Source organism: Megascapheus bottae, chromosome 23 (assembly GCF_031878675.1).
Source record: "Megascapheus bottae isolate mThoBot1 chromosome 23, mThoBot2.hap1, whole genome shotgun sequence".
NCBI lineage: Eukaryota > Metazoa > Chordata > Mammalia > Rodentia > Geomyidae > Megascapheus > Megascapheus bottae.
In genome coordinates this window covers 26,290,894-26,317,029 of record NC_143531.1, presented here as the reverse complement: position 1 = coordinate 26,317,029, position 26,136 = coordinate 26,290,894, and the positions used below count along the sequence as shown (strand labels likewise).

The window sequence follows — 26,136 nt, the reverse complement described above, 5'->3', positions numbered from 1 at the left end:
AAGAAATGAAGGAAGGAAGGAAAGAAGGGAGGGTGGGAGAGAGGGCTGGAGGGGAAAGAGGACAGTTCCTATCTCCTGGCCTCTGTGAAAAAGAAATCTAACTCCTCTACTCAGCTTACTCAACACAGAAAGCCATTTTACTTTGATCAACCCTGCCCAGTACATCCTCAGTACATTTTCACTAGCTGAATCCAGTGTTTATAAACTCCTTGGCATTTGATTTCTTAATGTCCTTCCCCTATCTCCCCACTGCAGATTAAGTCGTTCTTGGCTGTTTACTTTTATCCGTGAAATTTTTCTTTGATTCACTTCATAATTTGTTTTCAGTCATGCATAGTGGTAAGAACTGTTGTGACTAGTAAATAATTATTCTATAACATTTCCTGGTACTATAAACCACTTATTTTCAACCAAAGCCAAGTTTGCTGTTCAGGAGAAATTTGGCAAAAATCTAAGACTCTTGGTTACCACAACTGTTAGAAAAAGGACCAAGTTTTGCTATCACCATTTATTCCATAATAAAGGCCATAAATGTGCTAAGCATTTTACAGTTCCCAGGGCATAAGGATTAATTAACACTGCGTGCTGTGGCTGGAAATGGAAGAAAATACATATAATATACATCGAAGACTCAAAGTGAGACATAAAATATGTCCTATAATCCTATTTTTAATAAAAGGACAGGCACTCTAATAGAAAAATGGACAAAAGACTTGATGAAGTATTTCACAAAGAAAGATATCCAGATAGCCATGAAACGTGAAAACGTGTAGAAGATCATGAATCACTGAAGAAATGGTACATACTGAAAATACCATGAGATACCACTCCTCCCCATTCCAAGAGTGGCTAACATGAAGAAGACTGGGAAAATGTGGACAGAGTAGTCAAGGAAATAAACAACAGTGCATATAACTATGAGGAATGAAAACTCACACAACTGCTTTCGAAGAAGTAGTCAGGCACCATCAACTAAGAATTCACAGAAACACATATCCTGATTGGTGCATCCCTACATGTGCATTCAAGTGTTCTTCCAAGCATTATCAGTAGTAATACTAGCTAAGACCCAAGGCAAATGTCCACTGAAGAAAACACGGATAGAGACATCGAGGTACAGTCATTCTAGGCAAAGAGAAGGAGTGAATGGTTGCTAAGCTCTCCAAATATCAATGAACTGTACGAACACAGTGTTGAGTGGGCATAAAACTTCGCCTACTGTGGTACTCAACTTTTTACAATGTTTAGTCGCAGACAAAGCTCACCTGCAGTGTTGTAAGTCAGGGCACGGTTCTCTTTGTCAGATGACAGTGACTGAAGAGGAGGCAGATGGAAGCTTCTGGTATTGGTACCTCTTGTCTAGAGACTGATTATCCAGTTATATCAATTTCCACAAAATTGTAAGTTTCCAATCTGTACGGCGTTTTGTGTGATGGTTCTAGTTCAATAAAATATCTTTCAAATACAAGTTACAAAAAATATTTCAAGACAAAACTTGCTCTCCACACATCACTATTTTTATGAGAATGTGAGGTCCCAATAATCAAATCCATGAGCTTGCTGAGTCGTGCCAGCCTCATAATCCACAGGAAGGTATTTCCTTGTAAGAAACTAATTAGATGCTTAATTAGTCTACAGAGACTAATGAACTGCCACTCTGCCATGATGAGTTTTAGAGGTTGACTGTCATCAATTTGTTTAGTCAATAATAACTGGTTAATCTAATACAGAATCATATCCTCTATCTATACCTCCCTGAAAAACACTGGCTCTTCAATTTGTCCAAATTACCTTTAGAAAAATTACTAAACTTGCACATCCTCTACTACCTGGAAAGTTAGCATAAGTAGGTTTTCTCATTCCATTGACTCTAAAAAGCAGTTGCTGTAGCAAATAATTGAGGATAAATAAGCATAATGCACTTGTGGAGCCTCAATGTAAGTTTCGTTAGTAAACACAAAAGAATAAAGAGTTCTTACATCTGGAAAAATTAGATGAAGGTCATTGTAGGTAATTCAGAAACAAATTTGGCCTAGTTGTTAATGGACAGGTCTTTTCAATTTTCATCAACTACATATTGAGTTATAGTTCTTAAATTTTATGTCATATTTTTAGTTCCACATTTAGTTTGTGATTTACATTTGAGAGCTAGACTTTCAATTTAAAAGCTCATTATTAGCTGGGAGTTTGGCCTAGTGGTAGAGTGCTTGCCTAGCATGCACATAGACCCGGGTTCGGCTCCTTGGTACCACATACTTAGAAAAAGCCAGAAGTGGTGCTGAAGCTCAAGTGGTAGAGCTCTAGCCTTGAGAAAGTCCAAGGACAGTGCTCAGGCCCTGAGCTCAAGCCCAGGACTGGCAAAACAAACAAACAAACAAACAAAAAGCTCATTATTAGTATATAAGAAATAAGTGTAAAATCCCTTCAGTCTCAATAACTCATGACAAAATCAATATGCAAAGAATATCTTTAAACCATCAGACAAATTGAAACTAAAGAATCAAAAACAACAAATTGCTTAGTCTAAAGTTTTCTAACCTAATGTTTTTTCTTCAGGTAGACTTGTAATTTCAAATTGAATGTTAGTTAGGGTTCTAAAATCCTGGGAATGAAGGCTTATCTTGCTTCAGTTTCTATTACTCTATAATGCAGAGTTATATTCAAATGTTCAGATTCCTTTATGAGCCCCACAGGGTGCATTTTAGTTCGTTCAGTGAGTTCTTCCTACTTTAACTTTCTCAGATGTTCATGCTTCATTTTTTATTCAAAAATTTTCCAGTTGGAGAGTAAAATCTGCCAAGTAGACTCTCACCAAGGAAGGCTTGAGATTTTATCCCAGGAGCACTGGGGCACAATGCTCAGAAATTTAAAAAGAAAAGAGAATTAGAAAGAGTAGGCACAGGATCACCCTTCACAATAACCCTAAAAGAAAGGCAAATGGTCAGTAATCAACACACAGAAGAGAACATTCTTAGCATCAGGAAATCCAGACACAGTTCAGAAGGATCCTCTTCCAAGAATCAGTGCCAATTACCAATTCTGAGTCAATAATGGTCATGTATTATTGACATCAGATTCGTTACAAAGCAATACCCTGAGTGATAGTGCACTAAAAAAGTTTAAACCAGTGGTTCTCAACCCAGATTTTTGCATTATGAAGCAAGTAGGGATATCAATGTTTTCATGCTCTCCCCCAATGCAAAATGATTTCACAACCATGGCAACAGAACAGCATGGAATATTTGAGCATATTTTCATAACAAAGAGGTGCATTGGCTCTTTACTTCAAACCATAGCAATTAAAATGAGATTCCAAGTTGCTACTGACCTAGATACACAACAAAACTTTGAGATTCTTTCTACATGTGCCTATCAAAGCTGCAGCAAGTTGATGTGCCATAGCTACTTATAAAAAAAAACTCTAACATATGAAGGTAAATATTGATAATGCATTTAGTTGACTGTACATGTGATAGGACAATTGGCCAGTAAACAATTATCTCCTCAATGGCAGAGGATAATATGAAACGTTACATAAGAATGGCATGATGCATCAGGAGGAAAAATACCTTTTGCCTTTCTAACTTGCCATAAATTATCATGAGCAATTTCTATATTTATTCGTTATAAAGATTTAAGCACTTTATTAGGTATATGGCTCCATTCTAGTCCCAGAGGAGGTGAGTGATAAGATCTCATTTTTCCACTTATTGATTAATGGCCCAACTGGACTAACTTATGAATCGGGGCAGAAATTATGACCTTGAATCAATGTGCTGACCCTAAAGCTAGATATTATTAAAAGATTAGCAATATATTGAGCTTTGAATGAATTATTTGTCCATACACACTGTTTTTTAAATCATCTTACTTGGTTTCTCTATTTTTTCTAGACTATTTCCTGTAGAGGTCTAATGTTTCTCTTCGATTTTGTGCAGCTCTCTGCAGCATATGAAAATTATCATACCTCTACCTCCTCAAAGGTCTTTTCTGCTCCCTTTACCCTCCTCTTTTCCCCCACCTCTTTTCCTTCTCTCCTTCTTCCTCCTCCTCCTCCTCCTCCTCTTTCTATTCCCTTTCATTGTAGCTGTTCCAGCTACTCAGCTGGGATCTCTAATCCTAAAAACGCACCGGAATGCAAACTCCATGAATTAGAAAGTTATTGACTGATTTTGAAAATTATTGTTTGCTTCTTACACTTACTTTATAAATATAATTTTTTGCTTGTTATACTGTAATGGAAATGTGATAGAGATCCAGGTGTGCAGGCACACCTCCAATCCCACCACTCTGATGTCTGGGTCTGAAGGATCTACTCAATCTATGCATGCATGTGCTTTTGTAGCTCAGGTTTCACAGGAAAGCTCTGTCCCAAACAAGATGAAATTACCCACAATCCCCCAACCATTTAGCAGTTGCAAATTTTTACACAGTCATACTATATATAAAAACTTGCATATGTTATTTATAGTTTCCTTTACAAGGTGTAGAAGGAATTTTAAATGCAATTTAAAATGGAAAAAAAAGAAAGCTTATTTCATTCATCTTAAATGAAAAGATGCTCATACTTCCTTCTATATAACAGACACAATTCTAGACATTAAAGATATGGAAGGGAATGAAGACACGTGTTTAGGTTGCCATAATAGAGTAGCCATAGTCTAGGAAGCTTCATTTACTGAAGGGTTTACTCCTCCTGCTTTGAAGAAGAGAATTGGGAAATCCTAAATGAAAACATCAATCTGGCCACGGAATCTGGCCACGGCCTGTTTTCTGGTTCACAGATGAGTCACATGATCTTTCCCTTCACATCCTCACATGGATGTGAGAGCAAGACAGCTCCCTTCGGCCTCTATCCTCACTCACAGTGGCTCTCCCACCTTATCCAAAGACCCAGCTTCAAAACCATTCAATTAGAAGTGATCATCTCAGCACAGGATTTCGAGGGAGATGCATCCAGTCTCTATATAGACTGAATATTCTAGTGGGTAGAAACAGACAAAACCAAGACCTTAACAAGCTAATTTCATGTAGTGATTGTTTCTGGAAGGAAGAAAACATTCATGGGATTCTGACCTCTTGAGAAGGGAACTGGTTAGAAAGACCAGATACCAAGTAAGGCTGCTCTAGGGAAAACAAGTCACATTTGATCTACTTTGTGAAAGTAGGAATCAGAAATCAATGGGAAAGAGGACATGACGAATGCAAAGGAGTGGCTGAGAATGCAATCAAGAATGCAATGTATGGTGATGTTCTGAGAAGAAACACACACATTACCTGACTTACACAACTGTAACCTCTCTGAACATCACCTTTATAATACCAATATTTTAAAAAAAGAATCCAATACCTATATCCTATACACGAAGCAGAGTGAGGGAAGGGCTGTCGAACGGAGGGATGGATAAGAACGTTGAAAGGGATGACATTAAGATATATTGTATTTTAAATGGCAACTCCTTTGAACAATTACTTGAAGATAATAAAAATTAGAATGAAAGAAAGAATATATGAATATGAGAAAAAGTAGAATAATGCCGCCTTCCTGGAAATTCTTACTGACCTGGAATGGTCATCTTCATAGAGGTACATCAGAGTGGGCCTGGTTTCCCCAGGGCTCCCGATCCTCCCGGGCCCATCTCCATCTCAGGGCATCCTGGCTAAGAGGTCTTGGCCTTTGTTACATCACCCACTAATCACAATGTGCTGACAAGACCAAGTTCCTCCCGCTGCTTCTAGCCAAGTCCACACTCAGGATGTGTATGACAATGCAATTAAAACGAGGTGCTGTCCTTTACATTTACCATATGTGTTCAGTGACTCCACATTTCAAATTTACACAGCTTTTTCATTAGTTGACATCAGTTTTCTGGAGAGCAGAGGCATTTCATTGTCATATTTCAATACAGGCGTACAATTTATTCTATTCAGGCTCATGCCTTCCCAGTCCCTTCCCAACATAACATTTTAACATGTCTCTTTGTCCAGCTTTCAGAGCTTCAGTCTATTTGAGCTATCTTCATCCTCATTTATCCTCCCTGTTAGCTCAGCCTCACTCCCTCTCCAAAATTTATGTTTTTGATTGTTATTCCTGACCCTTTGAGGAGCTGGAATATGTCAAGTGAGCAGAGATATTGTGTATACAGCAGAGTGGTTGTATATCCACTTTGGGAAGTGATCTTAAGAAAAGCTACTCAGGTTACATGCAAATTCTTTGTCACAAATCTAATCTTGGATTTAAAAAGAGATAAAGAAGCTAACTCAGAGGAGACTTGTAACATACAATAACCTTATAATAAGTAGGAGGTGAGCAAGTGAAGACACAAAAAGAGAATTTATAACTAATTTGAGATTATTGTAAATAGGCTGTGAGATTCCAGTCAGTAGCTGTAAGAAATGAGATGTAATTTAGCTAGACTATGCAGTTGGGTTACTTTGCTTTTGTTTTTGTGGTCCTATTGACTAGGGATAGAACTCAGAGCTTCTTGCTTTCACTTGGCTTTTTCACTTAGGGCTGGAGCTCTATCACTTGAGCCACTTCTGCCTTTTTTTGTGGCAAGTGAGATATGAGTCTCTCAAATTTCTCTGCCCAAATGGGCTTGCAAACTTACCACATCTCATCATCCTAAGAGCTGGGATTATAATGTGGTCAGATCTGCCATCTAGTTTTGATTAATCTGCTCAAACTTATTTCTTAGGGTTGTCCACTAATTTTTAATTGTATGGACTACTTCATATGTATGTATGTGTGTGTGTGTGTGTGTGTGTGTGTGTGTGTGTGTGTGTGTGTGTATGAGGAACTTGAGTCCCTATACTACACTCACACTTGGTGACAGAATTCATATCAGATCTCACACACCATTCTTACAGGGCATGCATAAAGGCCACACGGATCCTTTCCACATCTCTTGTTGTCTAAGCCTTCCGTGCCTCCACCCACATTACACATATATTTTTAGAAAAGACTGACTGGAGTCCCAGCACCTCTCCATTGTAATACAACCTCCAAACCAGTCAACAACTGAGCTCTGAAACCAAGGAAGGTAGAAAATTCAGAAAGATGAGAATAAAACAGACCTCACCCAAGACCTAGCACCCCTCCACCAGAGTGGGGGCTGGTGAGGGGGCTGGAGCCACTCTACCCCTCCAGCTCAGCAGGTAATGTCCCATAGCTGAACCTTAGTTTGATAATCACTGAGCAGTAGTAAACCTGGGGACCCCCAAAAACTGTAAAGTGATTTACAAAGACTAGTATTTACCATGATTATTGCTGTTTCTTAGATCCTGTGAAAGTTTAAATGGCTTGTTTTATTGGGAAATTGCTTCATTAGATATTTATAGCTTCAGAATGGACACTGTTCCAAGCCAAAAATTCATTTTTGTTTGTTTGTTTCTACTCTTCTGTGCACCAAGCACCTTTAAAATGCTGTTGCTAAAAGGATGTGTTTAGTGGAGAAAGCGGCCACCGTTGATGAAACATTTTTATCACAAATTTAATTCACACTGGAGCAGGCTAGTTGGTTATGCTCTATAGAAAGAAAACTGATATTGCGTGTGGAACGCATATTCAAGAAAATGTCCTCTGACTTCTGTCAGGCCTTAAGGATCTCATTTATCCACTGTCAACTGAGTTTTTAATTTCAGATGATAACCATATATCAAAGGGAAACTGAAAAGCCATCAGTGACGGCAAAGAACGCAATTGAATTCGATGTATTTGCTCTAAAAATAGCATACAAGTAGAGGCTACTATAAAACACACAACTAAATACTACAAAGTTGAATATACCCTTTCTTCTGTACAAGTTCCACAAAACATTTTTTTTTCAGTTTTAAGAATCATAAGAAGGAGCTTGGAGTGTGGTCTAGTGATAGAATGCCTGTCTAGCATGCAGGAAGGCCTGGGTTCAATTCTTTAGTTCCACATACACAGAAAAAGCTAGAAGTGAGGCTGTGGCTTAAGTGGTAGAGCTTTAGCCTTGAGAAAGCTCAAGGACAGTGCCCAAGCCCTGAATTCAGGCCCAGGACTGGCAAAAAAAACCCCAGAATTATAACAAGATAAAGACTTAAACATTTTATCATTAAATAAAAAGGTACAGAATTTTATCAAATAAAACATGGTATAAAGGGGGAAAACTTTGGAATGACACTCATAAAGTGCTTTGAAGAAACACAAATGTCCAAGAGCTAACTCTATCCCTGCAGTAGATTTTTAACCTATCACTTAAATTTCTTGTTTGGTAGTTATTTCTATTCAATATCTGTCATCAATATGCTTACCAATTAATGACAGAATGAGAGACATTATCTTCTAATGGTTCACTATTGGATATCCAACTTAATATTAGAAGATTACAAACCTAGTTATTCAGAAGGCTGAGACCTGAGGATAGTGATTCAAAGCCAGTCCATGTTGGAAAGTCTGCAAGACTCTTATTTCCAATTCACCACTGAAGAGCCAAGAGTGGCATTGTAGCTCAAGTGGTAGAGGAACACAACAACAACAACAAAAAACCTCAGGTCCAACAGTCCAGGCCCTGAGTTCAAGCCCAAAGACACACACACACACACACACACACACACACACACACACACACACACACACACAAAGTTGGCTGTAAAGTATACACTCAACACATTCTTGCTTAATCAATGCCCTTCATTTTATTCATCGTGTCAAAATTCCATCTTTATTCATCAAGGATTTCAAATTATGTCTACGAGTCACAATTCCTTGAAAGAACTGATTATTTAAATAATAATGTGATTGAATTTTTGCTCAGTATAATGTCCAAAGGATCTGAGAAATTGCTGTGGATTAAACTCTGAGAAATGGGATGCACTGAGTAATATCCAATTCTTAAATATGACAAAGGTACATGTCTAGTCATTGAATGAGATAAATGCATGAAGAAATCTTTAGTGACTAGATGTTGCAATGTTTTGACACAAATATTCCCCATTTCTCTGAAAAGTATTGTTAAACTTCTGTTGAACTATGTGTCCTATTTGCTTTTCGGTCTGATTTCAAATGACAAGAGGACAACTTTTCCTATTTTCTGCTCTGAACCTACTTTAACATAATGAGCTACAGAGTAATTTCAAAGGACAAAAAACAATCAAATAAACCATCAAAGTATTGCTAGCTAAAAGGAGTAAGACTTAGGTTCTGACATCAAGGAGATGGAAAGTCTAATAGGGGAAATTAAGTTAAATTACATAAAACAATTAAGGGAAATTAAGTGCTATGATGTATAACAGCATTTCCCAAAATATCCATGAAATCTTAATAGATATTTCATAAAAAATAAAATAAAACGCTTTCATGGTCAAATAAGTTTAGAGAAATATTTCATAAGATATTACCCTTTTGGCAATTTCCAATTTCCATTAATATATTAATGACTAAAAAGTTTTACAGCAAAGAAAATGGTTTTACTTTTCAGTTATCCAAAATTTCTTTGACCATGGAAGTATTTGTTAAAATTTTCTTTTATTGATCCTAAAAATTTCAATAATAGGAAAAATGAAAAGATAACTCAGTTGCACTTACCACATTTATGAAACAGATAAACATTTTGCCACAACTGGTTCAGATGTTGTCACCTCAGTTATAATAAAAAAAACATGTTTTATACAATTAAGACCATCTGATTCTCCTTTTCTCCTCCTTCTTTCCCTAGTTATTAAACATCATTCTGGATATATATGATATAGATCATATATGTGACATAGCATATATAAAGAGCATACATATAATTATTTACACATATATATATGTCTCTAGTGTTAAATTGTGATTCATATATGTCTGGCCTATAAATCTAAATATCTATCTCTTTTGAGTGTATAAAAATAATGTTACTATGACCAGGGCTGGTGGCTCACACCTGTAATCCTAGCTATTCAGGAGGCTGAGATCAGGGTTGAAAGCCAGCCTGGGCACAAAAGTCCATGAGACTCTTAACTCCAATTAACACCAGAAAACTAGAAGTGGCACTGTGGCTCAAGTGGTAGAGCAATAGCCTTGAGCTGAAGAGCTCAGGGGCAGAGCCCAGGTCCAGAGTTCAAGCCCCACAACCAACATAATAATAATAATAATAATATCATCACATACCTTTTCTATCCTAGAAAATAATTTGTTGCTTTTAATTTTGGTTTGTTCCTTTTATTCAGTAGGTTTTGAGCTGTACCTATGATGATGCATATAGACAGAATTTGTTTTAATTAAGAAGTGATATCCTCTATATAAATAGACCACACACAGCCTGATTCCATTTGTTTCTCATAAAAAAAAAAAAAAGGATTTTTAAACTGAGATTCCATCAAGGAATTCCACACACTAATCATGGTGGGTTTGAGTCATGCCTCTGCCACAATGCGCTGTGTGCTTTCTGCCCTTCAGGATTCTGTGTCCACACACACAACACAAGGGCTGGACGTCTGTCGTCCAGCTGGGGGACGTGAATTAGAAAATGTAAAGGTCTACACAGCATCGTGCTGGATGAATGGTTTGGCCTTGACCCCATAGTCTGATCCTCCTTGGCTCTGTATCATTCACACCTCTTTGGAAGTTTTTGTTTTTGAGAGATACTTACTATGTAGCCTGGGCTGGCTGGCCTCTTGTGATTCTTCTCCCTTTACCTCAAGAGTAGCTGTTATTCGACACACACAACACGGACCCACATGACATTTTAACGTTTCATTTGAGTCTTTATTAATTTTGGTCTATATTACCTAAAATGATGTATAAGAGCTGCTGCTGATTCTTTTTTTTTTTTTTTGCCAGTCCTGGGCTTGAGCTCAGAGCCTGAGCACTGTCCTTGGACTTTCTCAAGGCTAGAGCTCTACCACTTGAGCCTCAGCACCACTTCCAGCTTTTTTCTATGTATGTGGTACTGAGGAATAGACGCTGGGTCTTTGTGCATGCTAGGCAAGCACTCTACCTCTAGGCCAAACTCCCGGCCCGAGACTCAGTTTATTCAGTGCCTGGGCTGCCTTTGAACCACGATCCTCAGATCTCAGCCTCCTGAGTAGCTAGACTTGCAGGTGAGAGCCACTGGCACCTGGCTTTTTTTCTATGTATGTGGTACCGAGGAATCGAACCTGGGTATTTGTGCATGCTAGGCAAGCACTCTACCACTAGGCCAAACTCCCAGCCCCAAGAGCTGCTGATTCTTGACAAGCCCACATGAAGCTGGTGACTCAAATTCAGAACATGTTTCTGCTCTATAATTACTCTGAATGTTCATACTTAATACATTATGTTAAACATTGTCATAACACATGTCTGTGCTTAATTGCAGAAATGTTACATGGTGATCAGACATGAACACGTCCTCAGAATCAAGGTAAATAAAGCAATGGCACAAAATTAACTACCCAGTAACCCACTGAGGATAACTGTATTATTTCTGGAGTTTACTATTAACAACATTATGGCAGACATCCTTTGGCAGACATGCTTGCCCTAAGTCACCACAGGTAAATGAATGTGTGAAAAATCCCTAGGAAAGGAAGGAAAGAATGGAGATGTTCTCTGACAGTAACGCCAAGGCTTAGAGATGCTCACAAGCTGAGGCTGGAGATGCTGGTGTGGGAGAGAGGACCCCGAGGGAGTTCCAGCATGCACTGCAGCTGCTTTCCCCAAGACCACATTACACATGCTGTAAGCCATCACATTACCAAGAAACCCCACGCGTAGACCAGCAGGCTGCCATCTGACCTTGAGGGTGTTGTTGGTTTTTTAAAGGGTTATTATTGTCTGTAGGTAGTTTACATATCAGCCTGTGCGTTCACTGCCTCTTGATCAATGTAATCTCTTCCACCGTCTCCCTCTTCTCTCTAACACCACTCCTCCTCCATTTTCCTACTTCTATGTGTGTCTGTTGAAGAGTACATCTGATCCACCCACCTTCCCTCTCTCAGTTCATCTACTTCCATTTGACCCTCTCCCAACCTGTGTTTTAGCTTCCTGTTTTCATTCTGACAAACTGTCACACCTGCATATCCCCCTCCTTAGGGTGATTATGTAGAAATGCAAACGACCCCATGTAGGCTTCCATATTCTGAGGGCTACATAAAGGGGGGAATTTTTAAGCTGTCAAGGATCATACCGCCAGAAAAACGAAGTGAACATGATATACAAAGAAATGTCATCGTGGAAAGTGCAGACGTGTTGTAGAACGGGTCAAAAGTCTTTTCTGTTACATTTCTTTCTGCTACAGCTTTTATTTTATCAAACAACTTCCAAGCCTCAGAATCATTTCAGATTCTCCTTGAAGTCCACCTGTGTGGCGAAGCAATGGTAGGTTTGCAACCTCTCCTCCGTCTGCTCTTCCCACAGCCTCCTTCCTGCTTTTAGCCTGGAGCCCTCTCGGGAAGAGCAATGTGCCTGGGACGATTTCATCTCCCGTTAAACACCACGCACATTAACAAAGCCCTGTCAATAACTAATGAGAGTAGAAAGAACCTGGAATCCAGCTTTTAATCATGTGAATGCGTCGCTATGAAAAATAAAACAGTGATCAACGCATGCAGTTTTGGGCTGCTTTCTTGAGAACCCAAGCCCATGGTTTACAAAGAATTTGTTGTCTATACTCCTTAAGAGTAGAACGCTTGTACTGATTGCTTTTTGTGCCAGTACTGGGGCTTGAACTCAGGGACTCGAGCTTTCCCTTACTTCTTTTTGTGTGTGTGTGGGGGGGGGGGGAGGCTCAAGGCTAGCATGCTACTGCTTGAGCCACAGCTCCATTTCTGGCCTTTCAATGGTTAATTGAAGTTCAGAGTCTCACAGCTTTTTCTGGCTGGGTTGACTTTGAATTGTGACCCACAGATCTCAGCCTCTTGAATAAGTAGGGTTACAAGCACAAGAGGTCAACATCTAGAGAAGAGTGCTTCTATTTTAAAAGTAAACATTATATCCAATAGGTATAAGTATGCCCTGAGAACTGAACATTAGCCAGCCACAGAAAATAGGTGACAGTTTCCAGATTTCCCTGTTGACTTTATGAAGGAAAGCAAGGTAAGGAAATGGTGACAGATGTCCACTGTCACCTAGAAGTGGGTTGACCAGTGTCTAATTCTTTCTGGTAAGTGTCAGTTCCAACAGCAAAGGCTCAGCTTGGCTGTGGCTCTGGAGACCAATTACACAGACACCCGAGACAAGTGAACAGGCCTCCCTGGAAAAGCATGCACCTCAGGACCCTTCTGAATTTTAAACTAGTAACAACTGTCTTCTAGCAGTGTCAATCCATGTTTAATAAAACAGAATCAATCCTCAGGGACTTGGAACATGTCACCTTTGTTATTTATAAACAGAAGATATTTCTCCTGTCTCTGGATGGATTTCTCTCTATATAATTATCATATCACATGCACTCATGTAGGAAAACTTTAAATATATATAAAATGTATAGGCATGTAAAAAGCAGTCCAACATAATCTGTTATCACATTATATGGTATATTTTACAACTGAAATAAAAGTAGGAAAGAATTCTTTTGAATAGTAAAATGTCACTGTGGAGTGAGATGCAGAGTTGTGACTCTTCACAATTAAAATGGATTACCTTGTGTGCTTTCCTTCAACAATTATGTCTTTTAAAACAAGCTCTGGGGATAAAAAGTTGCCCATTCATTTTCCTAAAATAGCCTCTAAACAAGTTTCAAGTATACGAAAAGGAAAGTATACAGAATGACTCACCAACATTTCGGCTTAGTGGAAAAATAACAGATAATCTGATCATTTATACATCATTTTTTTTCTAAGTTCCCTTTCACAGTAACAACTGTCAGAATTAGAGAAGAGTGATAGTACGTTAACTGGAAATATAGGTTTGCACTGTTGATAGGACTTCCTGTTTTACATGGCTATCACCCTTCAAGAAATGACCACTGGCTGAGATCTACTTGAGGCATCCAAGAGAAGTGTCCACAATTGTGAGACAATTTTACTACATACTCTCCATCTCAACAACATAAACATGGAGCTCTCAACTACCAAACCAAACCTAACTGTGCAGGCAGAAACAGAGATCACAGCCCAGCTCTCTAGTAAGCCAAACAAGAAAGATGTTGACAAACACCTAGAAAACACTTGTTCATATGTAAATTTTTTCTGCTTTGGGAAACATTTTCATTAAAATGTATTTTACGACCATGACGTGTAGGTATTCTTAATTTTATAGGTTTGCTGTTTGTTTGTTGTTGTCTGTTGGCCTAGGTTTAAAGGTCTTGAGCTGACTAGGCAAGTGCTTAATTCTTGAAGTCATGCCCTTACTCCTTATTGCTTATACTTCTTTTTCAGATAGGATTGAATGTTTTGGCCTGAGAACCTGTCTCAGACTATGATGATCCTAATCGTATCTCCCTCCGAGCTGGGATCACAGTTGGACTTGTTAAGATTGGGGTCGAGGATATCTTAGCATGTTGTCCAGGTTTTTCTCAAACTTCTATCTTCCTGATCTCTGCTCTACAGTAAATAACTGAGATGGCAAGCCACCGTGAGCCACCGTGACCACTGTGGGCCACTGTCTCATGCCTACTTTTAAATAACATTTAAAATATTTCAATTCCTAGCTTATAAATACTAATAGATAAAACCCCCATCCACACAAGCTTTTGGGAGGCATTCCAATAAATTTTAAGAGTATGAAAGGATTCCCTGACTGGAACTACTTAGCAAGATCTTGCAGCTTTAATCAAAATAACCCTAGAATCTCAGCAGCTCCAGTGCAGGAATCTATTCCCGTTCACAGGACATACCCACTGGTACCGGCTGAGAGAATGTGCCCCTTGTTTTCTCAAGAAGCTAGGAACAGGGAGATTCCATTCCATCAAGCCTCTAGACCCATAAAAACAAAAACAGAGCTGCAGTAACCCACGAAACGTTCCAGAAGGCTTATCTAGAAGTTATGTATGTTATTTCTACTCATTAATGATCAGACTAGGAAAGCCACCCAGACACACCCAACAACTGAAAGAGAGTTCCTGGAATGTCTGCTTTTGCCACATGCCCCGAAGGAAGTTCGGAAATATTTAGTAACTCATATGCCATCTCCAAGGCATGGACACTAAGCGTTGAATTGAAACTTACTCTAAGCAATGTCTTAGCTCAGAAACTGAATTAGTTTCCAATTTCTGCTGGAGCAAATAAATTTCTACCAAGTCCATAGGAGCGTGTAGTCTTAAAACGACTGAGATGTTTGGCGTTATAATGACGGAGGTGTTTTCCCAGGTCTGCCTTCTCTCTGGAGCCTCTGGGGAGAAGTGGTCTCCTGCTGTGCGCACTCTGCACACAGTACAACCAGACAACCACTGTTCTAGATGCTGGGGACAGAGAAAGGGGACAAAAGGGAAGTCCCAGCTGCCACTGGCTGACAGTCAACTACAAGGAACACACAACAAAAAAGCAACCAACAGGCACTGATGAGTGATCTGCAAAGTGAAGAAATTTAAAGGCAGGAAAACATCATAGAAATGATGCAAGAGGTGGTATTTTAAATAAAGTGGCTGCACAGGCTGCTCTGATCAGACTGCCAGGAGATCTCAGGATAAAATGAAGATACTGGATGAAGAATACTCAGGCACTGAAAACAGCCATGGGAGAGGTCATATTGTAGGTCCTTTGGCTCCAGTGAGCCCTGTGCTGGTGGGACTGGGAGGAAAGGGAGGGGCGGGAGGGGGGACATGGGAGCAGGGGAAGGGGAAGGGAAGTAGAGAGCCAGCCTAGCATTTCCAGGAACATTGTTCAGATGTAGCTTTTACTCCAAGAAGTCAAAGAGCCATTGATGTAAAGAAATATTATGAAATTGGTTATAGGTTTTAAAAAGGCTCACAGCAGCTAGGAGTAGAACAAAATCCTGAGGCCTATCCAGGGTAACAAGCCAGAAGACAAATTAGAAGACAACCGTGGGAATTTGGGAAAGGAGGTGAGGCTAGTTTGAATTAGATCCATCGGGCAGACTGGGAAGATAACTGCATAGTGGACACAGTTGGGAAATAAAGTTAATAGATACACTATACACCGATGGCGTCAGTGGAGTATGAGACGTTCATTACAAAGAGAGCAGTCATTCTTCCAAAGGGAAAAAGAAGAGGGAGGGAAGACAGCAAGAAAGGAAGAAGGGGGAAAGTGGGTAAAGTCTGTGACTTAGGCAAGTCCTTGGATGTCAGTGGGAAGAAGGATGAATCACAGACGTAAGCAAAACATGCTTATCTCGCATCGAAACCTGCAAATGTTACCGGGCAGACACATGGGCTGCTTGGGCATACTGGAGGAGGACCTATGAGAAGCAATTTCCCTGTGAGTCCAAGTTGGTGATGTAGCTCTCAACATTATTGCAGCATGATTTATTGTTATCTAATCTGTACTGGAGCGAAATGATCCTGGCCTTTTCTGAATGGAGTACTATATTTCTACAGATGATTTTTTTAAACAGGCCTATAGGAAGGTCACATTTGCTATCCATCCTGTAGTCTCAGACTAAGGGAAAAAGAACCGGGGGCAGGGGGGCAGGGGGGAGGTGGATCCAGCAGACTAGCTCAAGGTGGGCTGTTTCCAAACACAACTCCTAAAATTTTCTTGCATCCTCTACCCAGGCCAGCTAATTCCTTTTCAAAACGGTCACACAGAAATATTCATTAATGCTGAGTGGGGCTGGCAAATGTAGAGATTATTCATCTTCTCTTTAATGTCTCAGAACATTAGCGAAGGCACTATTTTTATGTTCGTTTTCTCTTTGTTTCCGTGGACAGATGTTAAATCCCAAGCGAGGCTGCGTGAGAACAGACATGAGAAGCTCACAGGGGCTGCACAGAGCCAGCTTGTATTTCCTCTCATAGCCGTCATGGCCTTTCCTCTGTCCACTCACCACTGAAACAGGATGGCCTCTCCTGAGCCTGCCCTGCCAGGGCTCCCCATCCCCTCTGCAGCCCAGTGGAAGCAGGCCGCTCTCACTCTTTCCCTGCTCTGTGCCCTCTCTGTAGAACAGGAGAAAGCCTCCTCTTAAAATCCTGCCTGGAAATGCTCAGAGGCAGTGTTCCCAGGACAATGAAGGCCTGAAGGCTGGCACCAGCCTGCAGCTGGCCTCTCCACCCACTTCCGCAGCATATCCAGGCTCTCAGGATTCTTCACGATCCTCTCCAGAATTAGCTCTGCTGCCACACAGCCCCAGGCCTTTCTCACCAGCTGTTCCTGGCACCATCTGCACCACACTCTCCTGTCCTGGAAGGCTCTCTCCTGCAGAGTCTTGAGCATGCTGGGAAAATGTTCCACCACTCCAGGGTCTCTAGACCTTTCTGGTGGTTATTTTGTTTTTGAGTCCAGGTTTTGCCACCTTTGCCTGGACTGTTCTTGAACTTATGCATCTTCCTACCACTATTTCCTGAGTTGTTGGAATTACAAGTGTGCATTTCTAAGCCCAACCTTTATTCTTGTTCTTCAATTTCCACTGAGGACCTTCGGTCTGAGAAAGGCAGCTGCATGTTTGTTAAAATTATCTGAAGAGTTATTGGAGCATTTGTTGTTACCTTTTCTTTACAGATTCAACACAACTGACTTATTAGCAAAAATAATCCCACTCACTGTTAAGCTATATTCTCTGGATAAAGTAAGAGCTCATTCTGTAGTATTTTCCAGCCCTGCATTAATAGTGCAGTCACCTATATGCCATCTCAAGGGACCGTACAAATGATGGCATCCATGCACACTTTGTTAGCAGTGCCAAACTCTGAATATTTCATGAGTCAACTGGTAATGCAACAGCAGACTTTACCCACCTAAAAGTCAACCTTTTGTCTGCTATCTGATGCTGTCCCTTGTGTTAAGTCATAACTCAGAGACAGAGAAAAGGTGACCAAGAGTTTAGTTCACCCACTTACACAGATATCTTCTGCTTTCTTTGCCTCCAGATAAATGTCAACAATCTTTATGACGCATAAATAGAAACAAAATTCCAAATACAGATGCAAAGTCCTATGCCCTGCCCTCAACCTGCCCCCTGTTTCTGGGCAGATCCTCAGCTCTCCATGAGAAGTCCTGTTGAGAAATGGAAGCTAACTTTATGGCAGTGTAGCTACAGTGACCACAGTTGCAATTCTTGGTTTAAAAAAAAAAAAAGTATTGGACAAAATTAAGAAAGAGCAGTTCTTTCATCTGTAATCTGTAAGCTATTACTTAGAAATTTAGAAATTAAAAATAGAATATGAAGGTGGAAAGGACAGGGAATTATTAAGGCATACCCATAGAATGATTTACCAAATTAATCCACGCTGTTTATACAAAAATATTAAATATAATATTTCATGAGTCCAGTGTGTTTCTTTTAATCTACATACAGACAATTGGGAACTGAGCAATTATTCTATAACTGTATAGGATTAACAAGAAAATTTGTCTTGAGGGATGGTCCCTAAAAACTAACACAGAGCACTCGCTCAATAAATTACTATTTTGATAGCAATTACCTGAGTCAATAAATCGTATTTGTGTAGATGTTCCCTAAGCTCAGTACTCAATTATCTTTCTTTCCCAATAAAACTCTCCCATGGAAACTCCATCGAGTGATTTGCCATTCACCATCAATTCTTAAGTTTCTCTGGCTCCTTAATTTCTAGACTAGTTCCAACTCACTCTAAAATAGTTCTAACTAGATATCCTAGAGTTTTCTCCCACTGCTTGTATCTGCTTTCTATTCTGCATTTCTAACCTACCACCTGTAGGTTAGAACTGCAGGTTCAGATCTGGATGAGACCCGTCTGTCAAGTCTGTGTGAAGCATGCTCTACTTCTAGTCCTTCTTTGACTAATTTTCACAGCAAAGACTTTTCAGGACCAAGAAGTCTCATAACTATATAGTTGCTTAATAATTTCTCACTTTTGCAAAGAGAAATACAATTACTAATAGACTAATACTACCAAACCAAACTTCCCAATTATCTAGATGAACATTGAAGGAAACACACTGGATGCACAAAACCTCCTACGTAATATGTTTCATAAACAGTGATGACTGATCTAATTGATTCCTTTTCGGAGTATGCCTTGATAATTTTTCCCCCTCCGTTTTCTATTTCAGAAAGCATTTCTGGTTTTAATTTCTAAAAACTTCACACTGAAAGTTTTCTAAGCAGGGAGAAGACAAAGATCTAACCACCTGAAACTCAACAGGAGACTATGTCAATGTCAGTTCCTTCCTTTCAAGAATTTATTGCCTTATTTCTCTCTAAGTAGCCAAATTGTTGTTTTCTGCACATAAAATGTGATTCCTGGGCCTTCCTAAAGCCCCTCACTAAAGAACTTCAGGGGTGCACGCAGTGGGGGGAGAAGCAGGAGGGGTCTATCCTGAGAGTGGTTCCCTTTTGTCATCAATCAGCCCGCAGCACTGTAAGCAGGGAAAGGAACCAAAGTTTAGGAAGCATTGGATTTTCTCTTCTGTTTCTGGCAGAAATCCACTACGTGGGTTGAGCAAGCCCATGACATCTTTCAGGATTCACTTTCTTCTATTATCTGTGGGTTACCTCTGTGGTAAAATCAAAACTTGATAAAAAAATCTTCATTTTTCAGCATAATTCTCCAATGAGGTATGTTCTCTTGAATCATGACATAAAATATCTGATGTCTTAGCAAACATTGGGAAATCTGTTACTTGTTGGAAAAGTCAGGATCTCAGCTAAAAAATGCATAGTCTCTAGACTATCTTATATTTATCTCATCTAAAATTTTAAGCATTTTTTTTTCCAGAAGTGATTATGTTTAACCAGAAAACACATATATTTCAAAAGAAAATTCAAAGTTGTAAAAGTAAATTTGAATATATATATACATATCTCTGTATATATAGAGATATGTATATATATGTATATGGGTATATATTTCTTTTCTAAACCTAATACACTAGGCACAAGTCAAACTTCACACAATTTAGAAAAAGTAATTATTCATAGCCAAAATATTTTTGAAACAAGAACTGTATTTTATGCCTTCATGAATTTTGACTCCAATCTACTATCAAAAAAGTAGATAACTGTGCTTTACTTTTACCTAAGGGATTTGAAGTGTGCACTGATTTCCTGTACTGTTTCTGACATTGGCCATGCACATAGTACAGAGTTTAGCCCCACTCTATGTCTTATATTACCCATGAATGCTCCATGGTTGTGAAGGAGCTAAGCTGTGGCATTCGAATGCTCCCTTTAGAACTGAGAAGTATTCACAGCATGCACTCTTATGTATCGCAAAAGGTAATAATTAACGCCTATAAAATAAATTTTACAGAACAAGTTGAAGGTACTTACAATCCAATAAAAGTATTATGATGCTTTTAAGTGATTAATTATTCTAAATGCTACTCTTTCCTGCTGTCTAAAGAGATTGCTTTGTGGGAGCCAAATAGAAATAATGTCAGATTTAAGGGAAAGGTCATGAGCCACTTCTCCAAGCCTGAAATGAATCCTTCAGAGCACAGGAATTCCTGAATGTGGTTACGCTGAGCACAGAGAGTGGGAAGCGAGGAAATGAAGTGACACACATTTCTCACACATGCTGTGGGGGGGCTCTCAGCACGCCTCACTGCAGCCAGCTGATCTGGGTGAGTGTGGCTGTAGGAACACAGTCCCCCCTTAAAGTGCTTTTCCACTTTCTCTTCCCACCTCCATTCAACACTATTCCAAGGGCATGCTGGGAACTACATAGTTACTAGACTGTCAAGAAAATAACTAGAGACATCGCTGAAATTGGCACACCCTCATCTGCCTACCTGCACTAGTAGCCTCTAGCCCTATTCAGAGGATCTGGAAACAATGCCATGGGACTCGTTTCAGCCTTCAATGACTGGCCTGTCACTTTGTCTACAATTTTCATAAGTTGTAGGAAATAGGGAGTGAGTGGCTGGAGAAGCTATGCTTAATTAACAAGACAATAGTGCAGTTCATAGGTAACAACAAAATAGTGGGTGGCAAAGCTGCTGAGTGCCCTGTGTTCAGTAAAGACAGAATTCCACAAACGGTGACAATGAGAAAGGGAAAAAAATAGAACCTGGCAGAATCAGAGAGAATATGAGCAAAGTTCTGACCTGGAATCCAAGGTCATGTCTTGGGCAGATACTGAGAACCTGTGAATACCTAAATGATGAAGGGAAGAGGACTAGTCTTGAGAGGGAGGAGAGAAGAGAGGAAGGGGGAAAAAGGGGAGGAGGGAGGGAAAACGGTGGGAGGGAAAAGAAGGGAGGGGAAGAGGAAAAGAGAGGGGAAGAGTGAGGGAGAGGAGGAGAGAGGAGGAAAGAAGAGAGGACAGAGAAAAGGAGGAGGAAGAGAGAAAGAAATAATGAAAATTAAAAACAATCACACCACAAAAATCTTAGAAAATAGCAAGTCTTCCAAAATGGAAGTGTTGTTGCAAAATGGAATGGTTCCAAAATAATTCCAAATTGGCGTATATTGCAATTACAACAAAATTTAGACAGAATCTGTCAAATCTTGGTTTCAAAGTTAATACAACAGAATTCAAGGCTAGCTTTTAGAATACAAAGACTCTTAGGAAAATACACCACTCATCATCCCCTCATTAACTTTAGGAAACATCAGATGACTTTGGACTCCTTGAGAACAACAACAAAACCCTCATCTACACCAGAAGATTTTGGAAAGCAAATATGATCATTAGGTATGACCTTTGTAGGCAAGAAATCAAAAGCGCACAGCTTGGTTTTGATTGCTAATCATCCACTCAGCCTTCTTACAAGTGCCGTCCCCAACTCCTTCTTTGTGAACGTTAGTTTCTAAACACTGAAGATCTCTGACACCTACTGCTAAATTGCTTAAATCCACATGGCAAGAAGGGGAGCCAACAAGCTGGAGTGTGCTAAAAATGATAATTCATGAAGAATAAGCCATCGCAAACTCTGTGACAGGTCATAAAAGTATAAAATAATTGTTGACATTCAAAGTATGATCTAGTAAATATGTATGTGCATGTATATATATTAAAAATTAGAAATGCATGAATGCCTTTGGCAGTTGGAGAAAGTAAGACTCACGCGATCACTTGAAGGGTTCTTTGATTATATACACCGGGAAGTATATTGTAAGTTGCACCTTGGCCAACAAGCTAATTTAAAATTCTAATATTCCTCAAAATAGAGTCAGTTCACAGGCCTGTAATGTGGGCAAGAGTATAAAGGAGAAGGAAAATAAAAATCCTTTCTCCAGCAAAACAATTTCCACACGCAAATACCATGGCTTCCAGCGTGGATACTGAAGGACTTTGACACTTGTTAGCTTACATACACATTCTCAAAAGAGTAAAAACAATTTTAAAAAAACCAGTTAATAAGAGAGAATTGGTTATATTAAACACACAGAGAAAATTAGTGACAAGGTAAGGGTAGAAATTGGATCACTTATACCTAAAATAAAGCAATTTTTCTGTTGATATATATGTGTGTGTCTATGTGGATATCATATTACATATATATACATACAGATTTCAAAGACAAATTAATATATTTCAAAGAAAAGATAAAAAACAAAAAGGTGGAAAGTGAGAAAGGTAGGAAGGTAGGTAAGAAGGGGGGAGGGAGGGAGGGAGGGAAGGAGGGAGGGAGGAAAAAAATTATATCACATTGATTCCAATCTATTCATGCCACTTTCTTGTATATGTAAAAGAAATACGCTACCACACACACACACACACACACACACACACACACACACACACACACACCCCGCACCCTAAGGAAACATTCAGTTGTTAACTATAACTTCCAGATAACAAATGTGGGCCAGCACTAATCCTCCATTCTCTAGTCAAGCAGTGCGGATTATCACCAGGTTGGAAACACAAGACCTGCTTCAGGCTGTTCACATCAACCCCGAGCTGCTTGCTGTTTTATTACCCGTCACCTGAGGGTCTGGGGACATCATAAAACAGCCAGATGGCATTTATTTTGCATATCTACACGACAATATCACAACAACAAAAAATGTTCCCGAGTGGAGAAGAATATTTTTCAATGTGTATTTGCATGAAAGATTCTACCAAGCAGGATGCTCTACCTTTAAAGATTTGTGTTAAGTCAAGCCATCAATGAGATCAGTTGTGATTGCTGGTCAATAAACTTTGTCACAGTAATGGAGCTCAACTGTATTCCCGACTAATTTGAGCATTAGGTTCAATCAAAACATTTGTTCAGTAGCCTTGAGAAAGAAGCTATTTAGACTGTGTATATTGTGCATTGGCACATGCCTCTAATTCCAACAACGAGGAAGAAGAGACAAGAGGATCATAAGTTAAATCCTAGCCAGGGTTACCTAACAAGACCCTACTGAGAAAGAAAAACCTAACTAGTTAGTATGTGACATCTCAACCCTGGAGTTTCTGGTTGCTCTTTCTACCCATTATTCATATTTTACTTAAAGGCACTTTTTTAAAATCGTTTGCTGACCATTCTCCTTTTTTAAAAAAAATTCCTAAGTGTGGAATAATAAACACAAACTTGGGCAAACTGAACACTATATCCCTCTATATTTTTTTAACTTGAAGATGATATTTTTTACTTGATAGACTATAGTTCGGGTTTTTTGTTGCTTCGTTATTTGGTGTTTCCTCTCTTCCTCTCTTGTTACTGTGTTGTTTTATTAGTTTTGCACGAGTACTGGGACTTTAAGGACCTCATGTTCTGGCTCAGTTTGTTCACTTATACCTAGCATTTTCCCACTTGAAGCACCTCTCTGTTCTGGCTTTTTCCTAGTTATTTGGAGGTAAAAGTTTCTCACATTTGTCTGTCTGGACTGGCTCCAAATTCGCAGATCTCAGCTTCCTGAATAGCATGGATTATAGGCATAAACCACTGGCACCAGGTTGGTTTGGTTTTGGTTTCATTCTGTAGTCCAGATTTGTCTCAAATTCTCCATCAGCCTGCCTTGTCTCTCAATTCCTGGGATTTCAGCCACACAGCACCAAGCCTAGCATCGAGAGATAATGCTTATGGTAAATTTTCTGTGTTTAAACTAATGTTTGATTTCTAACTTCTGATTAGATTTAGATTGGTACAAGAATAAAATAATTAAAAGAAGATGGAATTCTTTATCAGAAAATAAATATCTATGAAATTATCTAGAAAATTATCTATGAAAACCTAGCAGACTAATTTACTTGTATCTGAAATAAAATGTATGTTTCTGTTAATCCATACATTTATCCCCCTTAATTAATCACACAAAAGATCTGCTTACAAAAAAAAAAAAAAAGATCTGCTTACAATAGTATCTGAAACAACCCAAGACAGTGGAATCAAATAGTAAAGACTAAAACATTACAAAGTACTTTTCCTTGGGCTACAAATTAATTTTGGCTTCTAGAGCTGTAGCTCTTTAATACTTATTCCTTTTTTTAATAATCTATTTTTACTCCTCTCATTTCCCTCTTAAATTGGGAATACTACAAAGCAACGAACCCATTTTTCCAAATCAATAATAACTATAGTACTCTCTAAAAGTATAATTCAGTGCAATTAAATAAGATACTGAATCTACCAATAAAAATTCACACAGTGAATGATCTTTTGCACAATGGAAACACTATAAATCTATCTTATTCAAATATGCATTAATTGGTTTGGTGGTGAGAAGAAATGGTAGCAGATGTTCAGAGAAAAGAGAAATGAATATTTACATACTCCGAACAGTCTCTTTCTCATTATCTTGGGTGGAAATAAAAGCCCTCTGGAAATGTCATTATTTGGGGCCTAAAATTACATTCATGGGAATTGGATTCCTCTTACTCAAAGTATTGACGTGAGCATGATTTAAAATATATCTTGTTTAGACTTACAAATTAAAGCATAATATTCTTAAATTGAAATCTATTAATCCCAAGAGAAAACATTACATTACCATTGTTTATGTTTTGAAAACTTTCCATTTCAGTCGTTCAGGAAAATGCTAGTATACATCTCTGTAATGGTGGTTTAACTCCACTGCTTCTGTACTTCTTGGTTAAGTGCAAAATTTGGTAAATATGATCATTTCTATTTTCAAGTCAATGAATTTTACGCCATCTCATTTCCAATGTCACACGATTAATTTCCCATTAGCACTGTAATCTATTATATTTGTGGATGATAGGCAGAAAATGAATTGGAACTTTTCTTTCAGAGGGAGATAAATCCATTAGTGCAACTTCAAACTGTGTAGCTAAAAGGTCATTTTACTACATTGCAAAATGAGTGTGTAGTCAGGTTTTCGTTGTTGTTGTTGTTTTGGTCAATCTTGGAATTCAGTTGCAGAGTCAGCAATGTCAGCCTTGAAGGACAAGTCCTCTCCCCACCTCAGGATGTCTGCTCTCCTTCATCTCTGAATCTTCCACTATCACTTCAAGCTTAAATTGCCTACAATTTTATGTGGCTTTGGTTATGTTCAACTTGTCATCACCCTGGACTGTGTGTTGTAGACAACCACAGAAACACTTTCGAAATATGTTTTAACTATGTGAAAAAGACCTACCAGTGACTTGTAAAGCATGGATTTTAAATTCTGCCATTTGAACTGAGGGGCCAAGACGTCAAAGTCAGGCAGGGAGGCCCACCAAGGCAGATTTATATTGAGGGAAATCTGTGGGGAAGTTTTCTTGGGAGCAAGGCAGGTCCCCTCATGGTGAGGAGAAGGAAGTGGGAAGAGGGCTGAGCTCTTCCTGCAGTCTGCAGAGCTTGCCATCCTCTCTGCAGCTCTGGCAGCACTCGCTGTAGTGTCACCACAGAGCTACACCCCACATGCTCTCCTAGCTCACCACCTCAAGGTGAGTGTGCTCTTGAGATCAGACGTGAAAATCCACAGGAGACAAGCGAGCCTACAAGTGAACCTTTTGATCAGAAGAGGAAAAGCCAGGGGAGAAGAGAGGATGGCAGAACTCTGTGTGGGGGAGAGGGCCACACGCCAAGCAGCTGGCCGCAGCTGGATGGATGCAATGCCTTTCTCAGGTCCTGAACGCTGGCATCCGAGGCATTCAGAAGAACCCATAGAAACATCGACAATCGGAGGAACACACTTTATAGATCCTATGCAGGGATTGCAGCTCAGTACTTGCATAGTATGCACAAGCTTTGGGTTCAATCTCCAGCACTGCCAAGTAAGAAGGAAGG

General features: G+C 39.3%; 1 protein-coding gene across 4 annotated transcripts in view; it reads right to left on the bottom strand.

The window, feature by feature from the left end:
* Nucleotides 1–26,136, bottom strand: part of Inpp4b (inositol polyphosphate-4-phosphatase type II B) — a 461,147-nt gene that overhangs the window by 260,824 nt on the left and 174,187 nt on the right. For 2 of the 4 annotated variants that reach the window (XM_090356907.1, XM_090356909.1), the window contains exon 1: nt 5,564–5,646. The exons of the other annotated variants lie outside the window; for them this stretch is intronic. The gene's annotated coding sequence lies outside the window, so the exon portion shown is untranslated. Of the gene's footprint in view, nt 1–5,563; nt 5,647–26,136 lie in introns of those variants that run through there. 4 annotated transcript variants of the gene reach the window in all.